Source organism: Lemur catta, chromosome 19 (assembly GCF_020740605.2).
Source record: "Lemur catta isolate mLemCat1 chromosome 19, mLemCat1.pri, whole genome shotgun sequence".
NCBI lineage: Eukaryota > Metazoa > Chordata > Mammalia > Primates > Lemuridae > Lemur > Lemur catta.
Window position 1 is genome coordinate 29,985,569 of NC_059146.1, and position 15,666 is coordinate 30,001,234.

Below are 15,666 nucleotides of genomic sequence, written 5' to 3' on the forward strand. Positions count from 1 at the left end.
AAACAGTGAAAAGACAAGCCACCAACCGGGAGAAGGTTCAGCGTAACACCTTGGAAGCAAAGGCTCTCATCCAGAATCTAGGATTTAACCCGAATGGAAACTAAAAGGGCAGACAGCCCAGTGGAAAGGCAGACGAGCGCCATGAATGGCCCTTCACAGGGGCCAGAAGAACAAATGGGAAACTGCTCCATGCGACTGGCCACCGGGGAAAAGCAAACCAGCACCACAGGGGAGAGACCAGCAGACCCACTCGGCACCAGCTTGCAAGATGGGCCAAGGACTTACCTACCTGTAGCGCCACCCTCACCCTCCACATCTGTGAAATGGGTCAAATGAGTGTTGCTGGCCACCTCCTGGGACCCTGGGAGGGTGGGCAACAGCGTGGGAGCACCGCACAGGGCCCAGCGCCAGCGCACGCAAACCCTCAATTACTTTCCCCTATTAATCAGCCTAAAAAGCTTCCTGTGTCCAGAATAAGGATACTCCAGGCCCAGGGTCATGTCAGGCCCTCTCCTGCCTCCAAGCTGGGGCACCCCAGACAGCCAAGAGGCCACCAAGCAGGCTCCAAATGGGTAGCAACTGGGTCTGTTTGTCTACCACTGTGTCCCTGGAAGTCACAGCAGGTCAGCACTCCAGAGTATTTGTAGAAAAAATAAACAATCACATTTACATTTCTGAGCCTGGCACCAGGATAAGCACGTCAGCAGCAGAACTTCAGGGAGGCCCGAGATCACCCGAAGGAGCTTCATTCTAGAGCAGACAACGCTGAGGCCAGGAAAGGCCTGAGTGGCTGTCACCATTCGAATCCAGACCAACTCCAGAACTGACCCTTCCTCAGAGGCCCCTCGCACTCTCCCGCCCCAGGAGAGCTGCACAGGCAGCTGCTCAGCCTCGGCCTTGCTCCTCCCTCAGCTCAGGCCAGGTCATACTTCAAGTGGCATTTCCTCCTCAGGGAAGCCCGCCCTGCGCTCCCCACCCAGGGCGGAGCCCCCATTAGACACCGGCAGCTCAGCTTACGACAGCTCACTCGGTCAGTCAGCCAGTGTTGATCCAGAGACCACTACATGCCAAGCCCTGAGAACACGGCAAGGGACAGTAAGGCCCTGTCATTCCCCACCCACGGGAAGCCAAGTTATGGGAGGGACACAATAAAAATCATAGTGTGATGCAAGTAACTATAATGAGTGCCACAAAGAAAACCATGCAGGGGAAGGTGGCCAGAGAGAACGACAGGGACTGCCCCTGCAGACCCAGTGGTCGGGTGGAGATGCGCCCGAATGGAGGGACGGAGAGTGCTGCCAGCAGAGAGGGCAGCAAGAACAAAGGCCCTGACACGGGCCGTAGCCTAGAATGTTCAGGAATGGTGTGGCAGGACAGGAGTGAAGTGGGCAGGCTGCAAAGCTGGGCCCGGGTCTCAGGCCTCATGCATGGGCTTCTCCCCTGGGACAGGTGGAGTCAGGGGAGGGTCCCTAACAGAGCAGGGATGGGATGTGACCAGGTGTTCACAGCCCCCTCTGGCTGTGTGGGGACAGTGGAGGAAGCGGGAGCCACGAGTCTGCAGCAGTGGTCCAGGAGGGAGGTGAGGCTGTGAGGCACCAGGTCACATTCTGAAGGAATAGTGACAGGCTTTCCTGACATTTGGGGGTGGAGAAGAGGAAGAGAGGAGTCAGGATGATGCCAGCCTTGGCGTCCTAATCAAGAGGATGGACATGGGTGCCCGTTACTGAGACAGGGTCACTGTGGGAAGATGGGGGCTTGAGAGCCACCCGTTTGGTTTATCCTACCTGTCTCTGTGTCCCCTGCCAGACAGCTCGGCGGGGGCCACCTGCTACCTGCGTTCACCCGTGATCCCCAACACTTGACTCTTATTTGTAGAATGGGTGAGAGCTGGGACGGGCAGGAACAGGGAGGAGAAAACAGGGAGGACCCCTCCCAACGCAACCAGCAGTGTTACTAATACTTTTGCAGGAGAAAAGAATAAAAATGTTCCAAGATCAACTAAAAAGTCTGATAGTACCAAGTGTTGGTGAGGATGTCGGGGGGAAAAAATTCTTACCCACCACTACTGGGAGTGTACACGGGCACGACCACCTCGGGATGTCCACCAACGCTGAAACTGCCCCACCCTCTGCCCCGAGCAACGCACTCCTGGGTCTGTCCGTCCCCTGCAGAAACGCACGCACAGGCCCCAGCAGACACCTGCAAAGAGGACACAGGCACCAGCACGGCAGGAGACAGAGAGACAGAACACGGCACGGCAACGAGAGGGATGAACCACAGACACACGCGGCCACGAGGATGGATCTCACAGACCTAAAGATGAAAGACATAGCCTCAGACAGGGACACACTGGAAGACTGCATTTATGTCAAGTTCAAAAGCAGGCGAGACGACATTCTGGAATTCAGGGATGCACACCTGGTGGTAAAAGCTATCGGGAAAAGCAAGGACATGATGACCACCAAGGTCAGGAGCGTGGTCACTACTGAGGCCGTGGTCGAGGGGAGATGGGGAGGCTTTGGGGATGCTGCGTTCTCTGTTTTCACCCACCTGGTGGTGAAGTGTTTATTCACCTTACAATTCTTTGCTAAACTGACATGTGCATTTTGTGCACTTTTCTGTAGACACATTATACTTGACAGTTATTAAAGGTTTTGAAAGAGTAGTGGAATTATAAGTGCTATGTGTATATATAGCATTTCAGAGGCAAATAATCTGGGGCCAGGCTGCAGTGGAAGATTTGGGGGAAGGGACAACAGGGAGAGGGAGGTCCCTATGGGCAGCAGGGAAGGAGGGTTCCTCGGGAGACAGGGACAAGGACTGCCTGCGGGGTCTTCACCTGGGGGCCGAGTCGCGGAGAGGCCAGCAGCCTGCAGTGTCCTACTTTCTCCTGCGCCCAGGGCTGACCGCTGCCTGTGGGGGCAGGAGGGGGAGAAGGAGGCAGGGCAGGCGGCCCCGGATGGCAAGCGCTTTCTGTGGTGCTTTCCGAAGGGTGGGAGTGGCGAGGTGTGGGAGTGGCGAAACCGAGCTGGGGGAGCTGGGGGAGCAAACTCGAAACCGCTGCACAATGCAGCTTTATCAGGAGTTTCCAGGGCTGGCCGGGGTGGGAGCAGGGAGGGCCAGGAGGGAGGCTCTCCATGTGAGGACTTTGCCCAGGGCAACCACCTCTCAAGGTGTCCCCTCAAAAGCTCCACTGCAGCCTGCACAGCATGGAGACACGACAGAACGGGGTGGGAGAAGGAGGAGGCAGAGCCTTCTAATCCTGGTGCTTAGTCTGGGGGTGGGAGGTAGGGGCCCTCAGCAAGCCCCAGCCCTGCTCATCTGCCGGTTCTCCGTGTTCTTCCCTATAAAAGGGAGACAGTAATGGCACCTGTGTCTTGGCTCACAGAAAGCACAGAGAACAGGGCCTGGTGGTATTAACAATACAGGATAGTACTCTGCGCATTAACACTAGCAGCTGACAGTCTTTGGACACTTACTATGCATCTTACCTGCTGAACATGCATTTCTACCCTCAGAACAACCCTGTGAGGAGGTATAACTGTCATCCACTTTTCACAGATGAGGACACCAAGGCACAGAGAGGTGAAGTGACTTGTCTGGGGTCACACAGCTAGTAAGTGGCAAAGCTGGCTCCAAAGTCCAGGACCTTGACCTCCACTGTGTCAGACAGGTTAGGAACTCCAGAACGGAGCCAAGAAGGCCTGGGTTTGAGCCCCAGATCTGTCATTTACTTGTTGTGGGGCTGCTGGCCTGTGCCTCAGTTTCCCCTTCTCAGGGAAAATAAAATCAGGAACAGACAGCTCCCAGAGAAGCCCAGATGGTTCTCGACAACACACAGATGTTCCACTTTACTCATATTAAAATCAGAACCACAAGGAGGGCCATTTGTTATCTGTCTCATTGGCAAACGTCAAAGCATCATGTAACGCCCCGTCCACACTGGTGAGCATGCGAGGAAACGCTGGTGCCATTAGACACTGGGGTGGGAGTGTGAACGGCACGGCCCCTCTGGCAGGAGGGAACACTACTGGTAGCGCTAACGGGGCACCCATCCCAGACCAGGAGACCACGAGCTCAGATACACGAAGCTCGCATGCAGACGCAGCCCAGTTCACAGCAGGGGAAGAGTGGAACCACCTGAACGGTCACTGGCACACAGGGAACTGTCGGGGCACACACCTGCCAGGGGACAATCGGGGAAGCACTCTCTGTCCTGACACAGAACTTCGGAGGGAAACCGCAAAGGGCAGGACGTATGACACACACGGGAAGTCCGCTCCATTTGAGTAAAAACTAAAAGGAGTGGAGAACACTTGTAGGAAACAAATAGTGCAAGAAAGAAAAGAAAGTGGCTCAGTGGCTGTCTCTGGCAGCGGGCAGGGAAGAGATTTGCTCGTCTCTGTATATCTTCTGGTGCTGTGTGCAGTGTTTCAATTATTATTTAGAGGAATAGGTAATACGTGCACATGGAACAAAAATGTGCCTTCTGAAAATTAAAATGCAGGAAAAGAGAAATGAGGTTAATAACACCTCCTTCTCAGGGTCTCTGTGCAGAGCCATCCGACAATAAGTCACATGTGCCGGTGCTTGGCTCACCAAGCCTGGACGCCCGGAGCTGGGGGTTATCGTGGGATCCACATGGCTGGGAGCCCAGAGGAGGGCAGGGCGCGAGGAGATTGAACTATAGTTCCTATAGAACTGTTAAGTCAACGCTCACCAAGAGCTTACTGCGTGCCCGACACTGGGCTAGCATTTTACACACGCATATGATCTCTTCAAATCCTTCCACAGCCCCGAGAAGTAGCCACTAACATCCCCATTTAGTAAGTGACAAATGGGAGGCCCAGGGAGCTCCCAGCTAGGGGGGCAAGCTGAGGGATGTGCTGGACTGCACAGCAGGGAAGTCCCCACTGTCCCTTAGGACAGCAGCAGATGGCCTCGCACACAGGGGAAGGTCAGGGCAGGACCTGAGGGCCCCAGGAGACAGGCTGCAGTGAGCAACGGCTTCTGTCACATCCGCCATAGCTGGCTCCCCTGGGACCTGGGAGAGTTCCCCTTCTCACCCTCCTTGGCCCCCACAACTTTCCTGTGGGCCAAGGCGTCTGGCAGACAATAAGCCCTGGCCGCAGACGGGTGGCCGGGGTGGGAAGGGTCCCATTTCCCTGGCCGTGACTTGGAAGGAGACTGCTTCCTGCTGGCAGCATCTGTGGCGGCCCAGCTCGGGTGATGGGAGAAACAGCTGTGGGGGACACCCCTAACGTCTGGCCAGGAAGTCTGGCTCACCATGAGCCAGCAGCGCAAGGAGAGGTGGGGCAATGGACAAGAAAGGAAAGGAGGTGCAGGGGGGCCCCGAGGGGACCCAGTGCCCAGAAACTACCTAGGTGGAACAGGTCCCCAAGGAGCTTCTGTCTAAAAAGGAGCTTGGGGAAGAACCAACTGGACAGGAATCAGCACCATCCTTCAAAGCCAGTTCCAAACCAATGGCAGGCAGCCCCAACGAGCAGTGACTCTGGAGCCCTGAGGACCCGGGTTCAAATACTACTTCTGCCTCTTGCCTGCTGTGTGACCTTAGGCAAGTCATGTACGCTCTGGGTCTCAGTTTTCTCATTTCGCAAGTGGGGATAATAATAGTACCCACTTCATAGGCCGCTGTGAAGATCGAATGAGTTAACATGGGTAAAGCACTGACAATCTCGGCTGGCACTTGGGACCCTCCTCCATCACTGTCACCTTCATCCTATCCACCCTCTTCTCCTGCTTGGACTATCACAGCAGCCTCCCTGTCCCTTCCCCCACCACGACCTGCTCCCCTCACAGCAGCCTGAGCAATCTCATAACAGGGAAACCAGATGTTGCCAAAGCCCTCCAATGACTTCCCATCACACACAGAACGAAATCCGCAAGCCTTACCTCGGCCTGTCAGCCCTGCTTTGTCTGCCACATCCTCCCCCTCCGGGACACCCTCCCCCACTCGGCCACACTGGCCTGTGTGATGGTCCTTGTACACCCCAAGCTCATCTGGACCTCAGAGCCTTTGCACTTTCTGTACACACTACCTGCTATGTTCTTTCTACTTCCTTTCTAGGCCTGGCTCACTCTTTCTCATCAATGAGATGTCACCTTCTCCAGAAAGCCCACATGGACCGCCCAGGCTGGGTCAGATGCCTCCTCTGGAGCCCCACAGTCCCTGTGCCCCGCCCCCACCCCAACCCCTCTGCCTGTGCTTCCTCCTTCATAGCCCTGACCTCTCTGGCCAGGGCAGGAGGGCAGTGCTGGGCTGTGTTGGTCACCACTGGACCAATAATTAGACACACCAAAACAGTGTACCAAGGGTTTGTCCAGCCCTTTCCAACCTCCACGTCCTTTCCCCTTGCCTCCTCCCAAGGGAGGTTCAAGTTAATACAGTTCCCTTTCCCAACTGTCAGCCCTGCCAGCTGCCCCCCAGGGAGAGTTGGGTCAAAGCTGCCATCACTGTCCTGGATGCCCTAGAGGATAAAGGTCAAAGGCCTCCCCATCCTGCCTCCTCCTCTGAGTGTGAGGGGCCAGTGGGTGTCAGGTCCTGGCTAAGCCAGTCACATGAACCATCTCCCCAACTGTTTCCAATGAGCCTGGTGGGGTGCGAGGGTCCATTAACCTACCATCTCACGGGTGAGTAAATTGTTGCGAGGGCCAGGAACTTGCCCAAAGCAGGACGTGGAATGAAGGGAGCTCTGGAGCGCTGCTGGGATGTACTCGTACAACCGCTTAGGAGAGCGACTTGGCAACGGCTAGGAAAGGTGGAAAGTTCAGCATTTCCACTGTGAGGCATATTCCCCAGACAGACTCTGGCCATAGTGTACAAGGAAAGACATTCCAGAATCTTCATCATAGCACTGTTACAGCCCCAACAGGAAATCACCTAAATGGCCACCAAAAGGTAAACAGATAACTTCTGTGTGACACACAATCACAAAAAGGAGTAACAGCAGGGAAAACAAATGACCTGTCCTAGACCTACACACATCACCACGGAGAAAGATCCAAACTCTAATGCTGAGCAAAAAGCCACCCGTTGTCCCAGCTGCTCGGGAGATTAAGGCGGGAACATCGCTTGAGCCCAGGAGTTCAGGTTCTACCCTGGGCAACCTAGTGAGACCCTGTCTCTTAAAAAAAAAATTACATATATAGTAATGTCGAGCAAAGCGAGTCGCAGTAGGACATGTTAACAGTGAAACCATTTACATGAATTGTAAAACAGCAGTGGTCCGCCCCGGCTAACCATGAGAACCCCCCAGGGAGCTTCGTAAGGACTGAAGACAGCACCACTCCAGACCAGGCGAGTCTGAAGAATTTCCATGGTGTGCGGTGGGCCTGGGCAAAAGCATCTCGTTAAAGCTCTCCATGGGGTTGCAACGTATAACTACTGCTCTGTTGTTTGTGAATACATTCAAGGGTAGCAAAAATATAACAAGCTGCAGAGGAATGCTGACGACCAAATCCAGCAGAGCGGCTACCACTGGAAAGGAGGGAGGAAGGGGAGTGGGGAGGAGACCCCCGGCCTGTAACCGTATCATAGCATGTTCCATCCCAGGATGGATGCGACAGGTAGGTATTTCTGTGTGGGTATTTCCTTATACTGAAAGCTCTACTCTTTTACCCTAGTCCACAATGTATCACAAGGAACAAAACTGGCAAGTAAGAAATCACCTGTCCAAGGTCCCCCATGACTGGTAAGTGACAAAGCAGGGTCCTGAACATGGGTCTCCAGTGCCAAAGCCTTAGCCCTCCTTATCTACGCGAAGCCCTGAGACGCTGAGTGAGCTGGCACCGCAAGGTTAGGAGGCTGGGTTGGCCTCACATGGTTGCCTGGCAGTGTGCCCGCTCTGTGACCCTGCCAGAGCCAGGTGGGAGTGGGATGGCTGCCAGAGAAAGCCAGGAGGCTGGTGGAGAGAGGCCCTCCCCAGGCGGTGGTAGTAGTAGTAGCAGGAGCAGCAGCAGCAGCAGCAGCAGCAGCAGCTGCAGCAGCAAAACTACTGCTTACACAGCACCTACTGCACGCAAGGCCTTGGGCCAAGCACTCTACACTCTGCATCCTCACAGCAATTCTATGAGGCAGCCACTATCATTATGCCCATTTTGCAGAGGAGGAAACTGAGACACTCGCGCACAGCCTGTGAGTGATGGGGCTGGGTGTGAACCAGGCATGCCTGGTCCGCACCTGCTCTCTGAACCACTCCCCCCTGCGGCCCCACAGAGCCCCACACACACCGGCAGCTCCTCAGCGCTCCCCCACTCCCACTGTCCCTTAAGGCTGAGCTACCTCAGGGTATCGCCTTGACCTTACGCAGCCTACACGTTGCCTCCAGGCCCCAACACTGCACCTGTCCCCTGACCTCCACTCATGCCCAAGGCTCCTGCACACACTGCTCCTTCTGCCTGGTGCACCCTTTCCTGTCCCTCCTCCTTATCCTTCAGAACTTTCCCAGGGGACTTTCCCAGGGGAAAGGGACACAGGACTCAGCCTAAGCCCAGGGTATGGACACTCTCCCGGCTCCCTGAACATGTCCTCGCAGGCTACATCAGGGTTTGTAGAAATGTAGCCATGTGTCACTGGCTGGGGGTCTGGTTCCAGCCTGCTTCCACCAGGGGACCCTGAGAGCTCTCTGGGGTAGGGGCTCTGTGGGTCTTGTCCCCTGCAGTCCCAGCACAGTGCCCAACAGTCAACCACCACCAAAAGAGCACCCTCTGCAGGCTAGGCAGGGCTTCAGGTGGGGACTGAGAAAAGGAACTCCAAGGAGCAATTCTGCCACGTGGAACCCACATTCTGGAGGGGGTTCTAGCAGGGGAGGCAGACACCAAATGTTTGCCCTAATTAACAAGGTAAGGAGGAAGCCAGCGGCTGGGAAGAGAACACATAGTGAGACAGAGAGAGCCTGAGGGCAGTGAGAGCTAGGGTGGTCCTGGTCTGGCTGAGTGAGTGACACCCAGTGAAAGGGGGCAGGGTGGGATAAGGATTCCAGGCAGAGAGAATACGAAGGTCAATAACCTGGAGGAAGGAGAAGCCTAGAGGTCAAGAACAGCAAACAGGCTGGGGAGTGGTGGGGAGAGCAGTAGGAAATGAGGTGGGAGTGATTGAGGACCACAGCGAGAGCCTGGGGTTTTAAGAACAACCAACTTTGCACAGGGTACCACCCAGGGACACCCTTGCCCGCCAGAAAACCATGAGATTCACTCAGACTCTGAGCCACCCACAAACACCCCACTCCCATAGGCCCATGGGAACCTCCCCTCCCAGATCACACCCTTCCAAGGAGGCCAAGCAGACAATCTGTTCCTGCCCAGGGAGTGTCCCAGCCTTGCCCAGCCCCCTGCTTCCAGGAACAGAACTACCGGCAATGGACAATGTGGCAACTAGGGCAGGAGCTCTGGAATCACCCAGACTCGGCTTTGCATTTGTCTCTGCCCTTAGCAGAAGCTTTCTGAGCCTCACTTTTTCTGTCTGTAAAGTGGCTTCATCTTTAGTACCCATTTCACAAGATTGTGGTAGGAATGAAATAAAACTGGGCACACACCCATCACTGAGCACAGTGTGAGCTCTCATTAAACATTAATCCGCATTACGATTGAGAGGCAGTAGGCCACGGAAGGACTCTGGGCCTGACTTCCAGAGTTGGAATTCCAGCCACACAACTTACCCATTAGGTGATCTTGGGCAAATCATTTAACCTTTTAATAACAGGTTAAGACCCCACAAGGTTGTAGTGAGGACTAAACAAGTTAATATACGTAAAGCGTGGGGAAGAGGGTCTAGCACAAAGTAACTGCTTTATGAGTGTCTGCTATATTATCAGCACCTGTGGGAGGGGGCCCCCCTTCTCCCACTACCTGGAAGCACCTCCTGGATGTCCCTGCCCCTCCTCCCTTCAATATGCCCTACGAGGGTTTTAACTTTGGACCCTTCAACATCTGTCCCACTGTCAGATTTTGACCTTTGTACCCTCCAGCCATGCCCCACCTATAATCCCCTAAAAGACGCCCCCCCCCAATCTAAATCTCATCCATTTGCTCCTCTGGTTGCGGCCTTAAACCTCCAACTCGCCACCCCCGTGGTTGTGCCTCTGACCCTTGTAGGCGCAGCCTCCCCTCAAACTATTAACTTGAACCCTCCCTTTTTTGAGACTCGCCCTATCCCTTCGAACGCGCCCCCACTTCAAATTTCCAACTATGCACTCCCTTCTGTCACGCCCCCTTTGCTGGTTTGACCTCCGATTTCCTCTGCATTTCCCTCCCCTTAACGTTGACCCTCGACCCCTAGGACGCGACCCTTCCCTCCATGAGTGACCTTTGACCCAGGCTGCCCCGCCCCCTCCTCGCGTAAACGCTCTCCCACCGCCAGCGCTGGGCCCACCCCAAACCTCTGGCCAGACCGCTTATCCTACCGGCTCGGCGCCGCAGTCGCTAGCGGCCTAGCTGCTCGGCCCCGAACTCTGCGCCCTCGCGCCTCCTTCAGTTCCCTTGCGCCGCCGCCACGGCGGCCACCACTGCCGCCATGTTGAATACCCAACGAACATCCGGGGCTTTCCCCCCCTCGCCGCCCACCAGTCCCCATAGCAACGGCGCTGCCCGGGCAGTGGGCAGGGCCTGCGCAGGGGCGGAGCTGGGCTCCTAGTAGCTCCCGCTCCAGCCTCCGACTGGTGCAGATTGTCCAATCGGAGACCTTCGGACGGAAAATGCCAAGCAGGGATTGGAAAATTTGGAAAAGGTGCGGGAAGGTTGGGTCCCGGCCCGCTCAGGTTCTTAAAGGGGAAATGACTGTTTTCTTGTATCGCCTGTTCCCACCTTCCCCCCAAAAGGAATTAGAGGGTGGAATACAGTAATGGGTTAACAATGGCCAGAAACAGTTCTTAACCACTTATTATGAGCCGGGCACCTGGCTAAGTGCTTTGTTCTCATTATCTCGCTGAATGAGCAACCCTATTGTATTATATTATTAATACCCATTTTACAGATAAAGAAACTAAGGCTCAGAGGGCGAACTAGCTGGCATAGCATCACAGGAAGTAGGTAATGAGTTTAGAACGACAGTCTGTCTGAGCCTGGGAACCTGACACTATTTGATCTTAATCTCCTTTATAAGTCTTAAAACGAGTAATTGGTAAAAAAAAAAAAAAAATTGGAAAATACAAAACAAACAAACAAAAGACCCATAAACTAAACTCAGGCATCCTCGTCTATGATCTTACCCACAGGGCTCCGAGCACTCTCGCCTCAAGTTTTCTGCATTGAGTGTTCCTCCGTCTGGAACATAAAGGTGTCCTCTTGGCTCCCTCCCTCCCTTCCTTCAGGGTTTTACTCCAATGCCACCTTCTCAGTGAGATCATTCCTGCCCACCCTAGAAAGCAACAAACATCCCTCTCAAAAGCTACCAACCTTTTGCCTGCATTTTCTTGTTTTTTGTTGTTAATTATAGTTATTGTTTGTTAGTTGTGTCCCGAGCTGGAAATCAGCCCCTTGACAGCGTGGAGTTTTGTCTTTGTTTACTGTTGCATTCCTGGTGCCTTGGCATTATTGGCATGCAGATGCTCAATAAACGTTTGTTGAATGGATGGTTGAATGAGTGGTAATTCCACCCCTTCAGAGATACTCTTAGATGTTTGGTGCTTCTCACCGGCCCCAGAACAGTGTCTAGCACATAGCAGGCATTTAATTAATGTCTGCGGGGAAAATGAATGAATGATTTGTATGATAAGTTACTTCTTCACATTTACCTACCTTCTTTTCTTTTAACAGAATTGAAACGCACATTTCTAAAGAATGTCATGTCACTTAAACACAAGATTATAAATATCACCAGCATCTTTCCATGTCATTACATATTCTTCAAGATTAGTTTTAATGGCTGCATATGATGCCATCCTATCAATGAACTCTAATTTGTTTAACCACTGTTTCTTGTTGAACATCTACGCTGTAATAAATATTTTGCTATTATAAGTAATTCCCGCCCCCCCAAAAAAGCCAGGCAGCTAAATATTTGTGCACATCTCTAATCATTTCCTTTGAATAGATTACTAGATGCAACTGCTGGGGCAAAGGGAATACACATCTTTAAGATCTAATGATTGTTCCCACGTTTCAAGTGTTTCTATGCATGAGGAAGCATAGCGCTAAGCTGTGAATTTTTTATTTTTTTTTATTTTTTTTTAAGAAACAGGGCCTCCGTGTGTTTCCCAGGCTCACCTCGAACTCTTAGGCTCAAGGGATCCTCCTGCTTGGGTATCCCACGTGGCTGGAACAGCAGGCCCACACTACCGCGCCTGACTTACGCAGTGTAATTTTAACAACAAGGGCTGTGATTATCCATCCCTGCTTCTCAGAGGGGCGAGCTGAGGCTGAGAGAAGTTACTTCACTTACTCACAGTCACTCACTAACGGGGCAAACCCAGCTTTGACTCCCAGGCACTGTTCTCACTGACTGCCCTCTGCTGCCGCCCCACGGCCTGGGACATACATTGCCAAATTGTGCTGCAGGGATCCAATTCACACTCCCGCCGGCGCTCTAAGACAACGTGCCCTTTAAAGTATCCTCGCCCCCATTAAACATTCTTGTTTTTGTGCTCTTTTGAAATGTTTATGTCTTACAGAATCTTTGTTTAAAAAAAAAACAAAACAAGACTAGTAGCTGAGATGACAGCACTTTATTCAGGCTGTAGTGGTGGGAAGAGGGCCAGGTGCGGTCTTTGCCTCTTCAATGCCCTGCACAAACTTCAAGCAGGGCCTTACGCTCTAGAACCCGTGTCTGGGGAAGCCCTCTTGTAACTTCGCTGGGGATCCCAGGCAAAGCTCAGACCCCTGGAAAGCTCCCAGAGACAGACTTGCCCCAGGGCCTTACTCAGGGTGGGCAATCAGGCTTTGCTACCTCAGGACCCTTAAGGAGAGGAAAATCAGCCCCCAAAGAGCCTCCTACAGAGGGCTTCCTGGAAGCGGGGTGGTGAGGAGGTGACCCTCAAGGATGGAAACAGGAGAGGAGGGTGAAAAGGATTTGGCCTCATAAGAATTGTAAATTTCAGTACATAAAGGAAAAGATACCTTGCTGTAAAAGGAAAATCGAAGTCTCAGGGCCACCCCCTGCACTCCTTATGCAAAAGAGAAGGTAAAAGCCTCAGGCACCTGTGAAGACCTGGCCCCACAGATCAGTCATTAAGGAAAGTCCTTGCTAATCTCCCATAAGCAAAGACATGCAAATTGTACCTATGTCTAACACCTGAAACTGAAGCCTATCTGATTCCACACTGTTAATGCATTACAAGTTTATCTTACAGATAACAGAACAGGAGACAAGACAGAATTAGACATTCTTCCACCTACCCAGGGATATCTACATAATTGATGTTTCCTTCACTCCCTTATTTTATGTAAAATGTCTGTATGCCTTTAAAATGCTGAAGGTTTAACTTCCCCTTCAGAAAAAACAGCCACAGCTTGTCTGCAGTTCATGTTTTTCCTGGGTGCATCCTCCAAATCTTGGCTTCATAAACCTCCATTGGTTGAGATTTTTGCTTCAGTCATTTACTTGGGTGGACATTGCAATATATGGATGTCAAGCAGAGCATTCTGGCCTTCATATGTAAAGAGCATTTACAGGGTCAATAAGTTGGAAAAGGTGACCATACCACAGAAAAATAGAAAAAGGACATTAAAAAACACAAAAATTATACAGATAATGAACAATAAAAAATGGAATTGGCAAACAAAAAATTAATGAGATGCATATTAAATAGATCCTTTGTTTTTGGTCTCTCAGAAAAATATTCTTTAGATATTATAATCAGTATTGATGAAAATACAAGATAACAACCACCCTCATATCCCACCTGCAGACTGTGATCGAGAGGGACTTTTGGCGATATCCATCAAGAAACTTAATACTGCTGTCTACGCTTTGATACAGGAATTCCACGTCTAGGAATTGATCTTAAAGGGAAAAAAAGACATAGACAAAGGTGTATATGTGAAAATATTCATCATTAGTGAGCACTATTTTGATATTTATTATAACTATTATTTTTTAATTATTGATGTATTATAATGTACTTAAATCCTTATTATTGGACATTTAGGTTGCTTCCAATTTTTTCACTGTTCTTTATGCCAGACCCTCTCTAAGCACTTTACCTACATGAGGTTATCTAATCCTTGTTGTTCATCTATAAGATGGGATCTTTAGTCCCATTTAACAGATGAGGAAACTGAGGCATGGGAATTGGGTGGGAAGTAGAACAAAGTCCCACCGCTTGTAAACAGCCCTGCTGGGATTTTAACCAGGAAGTCTGACTTCAAAAGTGATGCTTTTAAAGACTGTTCAAATTCATTCAATAAATATACCCACTGGCTGCCATCTCTGTGCAGAGCATGTTGAGTGATGACAACTGCAAACATTTATTGAGCATTCTATATAGCAGGCTAGGCTGTGCTAGGCACTTTACATGCACTGCACTACCTCATTTAATCCCCACAACAGTCCTATGCAGTCTTGTTATCCCCATTCTACAACTATGCAAACTGAGGCACAGAGAGGTTAAGTACCATCTCCAAAGTCAAACTGGCAGCTTGGCTTCAGGGTCTGGGCCCCCAACCACTTCTCTTCTTTTTCAGAGAAGAAATGCTTGAGAGGTAAATAACAAGCACATGAACAAGGAAATAATCGAACATAAAATAAGGTGGTGAGCGGCACTAGAAAGAAAAATCCCGCATTATGGAACACATCCAAAAGGCCACAAAAAGAATGTGGAAGACACAGGACCCAGCGGTCCCACTCCTAGGTATTTACTCAAGGGAAATGAAAACGTATTCACACGATGACTTGTACAGGAATGTTCATAGCAACTGTTTTCATAATCGCCCCAAACTGGAAACAACCCAAAATGTCCATCAGCTGGTGAATGGATAAACACATTACAATACATCTATTCCACGGAATACACTGGCAGTAGAAAGGAATGAATTCTTGATAAGCACCACGACATGGGTATTGCAAATGTATCAGGCTAGGTGAGAGGAGTCAGTCTCAAAAGGCTACAAACTGCATGATTCTATTAGCATTCTGGGAAATCTAATCTATTGTGACAGAGATCAGATTAGCTGTTGCCTGAGGCTGGGGGACAAAGGCTGCAAAGGGACAGGTGGGAACTTTTTGGGGTGACAGAAATGTTCTGTATCTTGATTGTGGTGCTGTCAAAACTCATCAAATTGTACACTTTAAAAGGGTGCAGTAAATTGTATTAAATTATATCTCAATAGAGTTATATTTAAAATGTTCTTAGAATGCAGTAGGCCGGGCGTGGTGGCTCATGCCTGTAATTCTAGCAGTCTGGGAGGCTGAGGCTGGAGGATCACTTGAGGGCAGGAGTTTGAGACCAGCCTGAGCAAGAGCAAGACCTAGAGACCTGTCTCTCCAAGAAATAGAAAAAATTAGCTGGGCGTGGTGATGCAGGCCTGTAGTCCCAGCTACTCTGGAGGCTGAGGCTGGAGGATCGTAGAGCCCAGAGTTTGAAGCTGCAGTGAGCTATGATGGCACCACTGCACTCTAGCCAAGGTGACAGAGCAAAACTCTGCCTCAAAACAAATAAACAAACAAAAAGTTAAAATGCAGTAGAATATATTATGGACTTTATTAATTATAAC

At 51.2% G+C, this 15,666-nt stretch overlaps 1 protein-coding gene across 2 annotated transcripts in view; it reads right to left on the minus strand.

The window, feature by feature from the left end:
- Nucleotides 1-10,564, minus strand: part of PAK4 (p21 (RAC1) activated kinase 4) — a 45,412-nt gene extending 34,848 nt beyond the window's left edge. Inside the window, exon 1 of one of the 2 annotated variants that reach the window (XM_045532055.1) lies at nucleotides 10,422-10,564. The gene's annotated coding sequence lies outside the window, so the exon portion shown is untranslated. Of the gene's footprint in view, nucleotides 1-670; nucleotides 843-10,421 lie in introns of those variants that run through there. The other variant, XM_045532057.1, reaches the window with a different exon arrangement.
- Between the last annotated feature and the right edge of the window lie 5,102 nt (nucleotides 10,565-15,666).